Source organism: Microtus ochrogaster, chromosome 22 (genome assembly GCF_000317375.1).
Source record: "Microtus ochrogaster isolate Prairie Vole_2 chromosome 22, MicOch1.0, whole genome shotgun sequence".
NCBI lineage: Eukaryota > Metazoa > Chordata > Mammalia > Rodentia > Cricetidae > Microtus > Microtus ochrogaster.
This window is the reverse complement of record NC_022023.1, coordinates 2,361,371-2,365,402: the sequence shown is the minus strand read 5'-3', so window position 1 is coordinate 2,365,402 and position 4,032 is coordinate 2,361,371.

The window sequence follows — 4,032 nt, the reverse complement described above, 5'->3', positions numbered from 1 at the left end:
CTGAACACACTGTTTAGATCTGGGAATCTTGACTCCTCATTTTATTTAAGAAGAAAGACAACTCCAAAACCACAGAGAAACCCTGTCTCGAAAAAAAAAAAAAAAAAAAAAAAAAAAAAAAAAGAAGAAGAAAGACAAGAAAATACAACAAACAAAAAACCAAAACGGGCTTATGCCAAATTTACTCCATTATCACATACATCAACAGAGATGTCCAATCTAAATTTTACCCCCTCTGTTGTATAACAGTTAAGCTTCTGCTCCTTCCTAACTCTGTAGGCTGCGATGCCACCATTCCCTGATTGTGTGTTAGGGGAGTGCTATACTCCGTAGTTTAGGTTTATTTACATTTAAGATTGTACTGATCATACCTGCTTATAGGTTTGCATTAGGATTGCATGAAGTGCTAGTTATATAACACCTAGCAGATTTTGAGACTTAACAAACGCTCAGCAGACACTGGCCATCACTCCAGGTTAAAGAGGCACCTGGGATGAGCTTAAACAACATATAGCTAGCTCTGTGCTTGAAACCTGGCTCTTAGTTCCTCAGTTAGGATTCAAGCCCTGTGAAATCCAGAACCTTCTCTCTTGCTACCCTGAAGTTTTCTTAGCACCTAAAAAATAATTTTTTTGAGACAATAGTATCATATAGCCTGGGCTGTCCTTACACTCACTGTGAAGCCAAGGATCTTCCTACTTTTAATTTCAAGTAAGTTACCTGAGATTGCAGGTAAGTAGCACCGTGCTCAGGTTATGTGATTCTGGGGTCAAACCCAGGGCCTCGTGCCTGCGAGGCTGGCCCTCTCCCAATGGAACTATATATCCCTATCATTTATAGTACAATTTTTAGTGTATCATGGATGCTTAATATGTATTTTCTTTCTCTCCCCTCCCCCCATTTTTTGAGACAAGGTTTATTTTATCCTTTGTTAGCCTGGAATTCACTATGTAGAGCAGGCTGGCCTTGAACTCAGAGATTCCACCTGCCTCTGTCTCCCGAGTTCTGGGATTAAAGGTTTGTGCCACCATGCCCCGGTCTGTGAATTTTTTTGAAGGAGTATTTTCTAAATAATGTCTAGGTTTAGATACATTGTCCTTGGTTGGTTTTTTTTTAATATATAAATTTGTAGTTTTTGAAAATGTTTGGGCTGGCAGGGAGGCTCAATGGCTACTTGGCTGCCCACCCCACCACTTGAGTTCACTCCCAGGATCCACATGAGAGCCAGCACCCGCGACTTGTCCTTAAACTTCCACGTGCGTGCCGTCACCTGTACCTGCGTACACATGTGTGCACACAAAATGAACTGTCTTATGTCTGCTCGTTCATAGATCTTTGTTTCCTTTGCATTGTGAGCCTTCAAGAATGCGGTGGGGTGCACACCTGTAATCCCAGTGCTTTGGAGGTGAAGGAAGAAGAGGGGTCAGGAATTCAAAGTCATCTTGAACTACACAGTGAGTTCCAGGCCAGCTAGGGCTCCTTGAGTCTCTATCTCAAAAGCAAGCAAGCAAACAAACAAACCAAAACCAAAAAAACCCCAACACCCCCACAATCTAACCCTCAAAAAAGCAAAGGGACAGTGATCTTTGTTGTAAGGATCTTCACCATAGCTCATAGTATGGTATTTTTGTACAGTTTTTTTTTTTTTTTTTGGTTTTTCGAGACAGGGTTTCTCTGTAGCTTTGGAGCCTGTCCTGGAACTAGCTCTTGTAGACCAGGCTGGCCTCGAACTCCCAGAGATCCGCCTGCCTCTGCCTCCCGAGTGCTGGGATTAAAGGCGTGCGCCACCACCGCCCGGCATTTTTGTACAGTTTTGAAGATTTAGTAAATATTAACATTAGGTTATAAAAATCATTTGGATTCAACTTTGTTGAGCAAAAACTAGTATAGGCTGTGGAATCATTCCAGACTCTAGGAAGTGAATTTTATAGGTGTAATTCTCATGGCATAGGGTGCCTTACTGCCTTTATGAAGGTCGCTCTTTGTCCCCGAACTCACCCTTCCTGTCTCTCTCCTGTACAAGGACACTGGCCATTTCTGGTCATTTCTTCGATGCTCTCTCACTTCTGCCAAGTCTCCCTGCTGCTGCTTCTCTGGGATCAGCTTCTTTCTATGTAGGTTGGCTGATACGGGACGACACTAATGAGTCAGTGCAAAGATATGGGCTGGGCATTATGGGAATATAGTATATGTTGTGTGTTATTTTTCACGTGGGGCTGTTTACCGAGTCCGTATGAATCAATAGAGGCAGAAGCAGAGTCAGTTTTAGCAACCTTCAACAGCATGGATTCATTGGAGGTTATGAAGGGAGATGCTAAAGGCTCCTTGTGATGGCTAAGGATGCAACTCGATGGTAGACTGTGTGTCTGGCGTGCTCAAGGCCCTGAGTTTGTCAGCACTCAAAGGAAATCTGACGAAAAGCATCCAGGTTGAATTCATTTGAACAAACTCTGCAGATTGCATTAAAGAACTGAGCTCCCGAGGATGAAGGTTTCTGATGGAAACTGTTGCTATGAGAGCTGGATCTAGACTTGTGCGGTCTCTGCTACAGTTTGTTCCCACAAAAGGATGCGCTGTGTCGAGCCTTATCCTTTCTCTAATCTACTTCCAAATTGCTATTGAGTTTGAGAGTAGATACTCTCTCTTGGCAAAACCTAAATCATACTAAGTAGAGCGTATAGGAAATCGAATTATATTTCCCAAACTGTGTAGTACCTAGAAGGAGATTGAAATAGGTTTGAGAAAACTAGTTGACAGATTGGTTGTAGAGTATTCAGATCCTAGTGCATTTTCCTAGTGCCAAATTTGAAATTCTATTAATACAAAATCTTAACTTTTTTTTATAGATCATGTAGACGTTTATATCATGCTTGTTACCTTTGTCCCTATGTTGACGTAGTGAACAGAGAGAGAGAGAGAGCAAGCGAGAGAGAGAGAGAGAGAGAGAGAGAGAGAGAGAGAGAGAGAGCGCGAGCGCGAGCAGGAGGGGAGGGGGAGAGATTATGAATACTTGCAACCAGCTGTTAATTTGGTCTGGTGCTGGAAATTGAACCAGGAGCCTCTCTCTGTAAGAACAACCACTCTTAACTACTGAGCCATCTCTTCAGCCTCTTAAAGTGCTCCCTCATCTTCTAAAGAGTCAACTTGTACTTGCCTGTCTCTGATTGGTGAAACTTAATCGCTTACCAGGAAGTAAACCCTGACAAGGAGAATGGGATTAATAGGCCTGGTTGGTTTTATAACCAGCACCCGTCACCTTTCCCTCAGGGTAGTGTCGTTTTCAGAATGTGGCTGTCTAGTAATTTTTTTTTTTCTGTGCTTGCTTTTTGTATTTTGAGACTTGGTCTCTTACGTTGCTCAGGCTGGCCTTGGAGTCTTGCTGTGTAGCCAAGCCAAGGATGACTCTCTGAGCCCAAGCTCCAGGTCATCCTGCTTCTGACTTCTCCCACTCCTGCCTCTGGAGTGTCCAGATGATAACACTGGCAATATACAAAGTTTTGAACCACATCCCAGACCTAAGTAAAAAACTCTAAATGTGGGGCCTAAATTCCAGGTGGTGCCGATGATATGCTTGCTACAGATGAGGGATACTAAGTCTGAGGACTCACTTAAGAGAAGGGAGGCAGGATAGATGCTGTGGGGTTTCAGAACTGTAATGTGGACAAGGAGCCAATTCATGAGGGATCTGAGTGTGTACTTTCTAAGTTGTGAAATATAGTGGGTAGTGTTTGTCTGAGGACTTGTAGGATGAAGGAGACAACGGAACAGCGGGAGATTAGATTTTCATCTTGGGCTCTTTCTCTCATTCAGCTTTCAGCTCTCTTTCATTAAACAGAACATGGCCATTAGGGTGTTGGGAGAACTTAATGAACAACACACACTTCCTCCAGGGACCAGACTCACCTCATTAGGGTCTTCAGCAAGAGCCTTTCCCCACTGAGCCATCCTGATGGCGGCGGCTGCTTCTGCTTTTCTTCTTCTTCTTCTTCTTCTTCTTCTTCTTCTTCTTCTTCTTCTTCTTCTTCTTCTTCT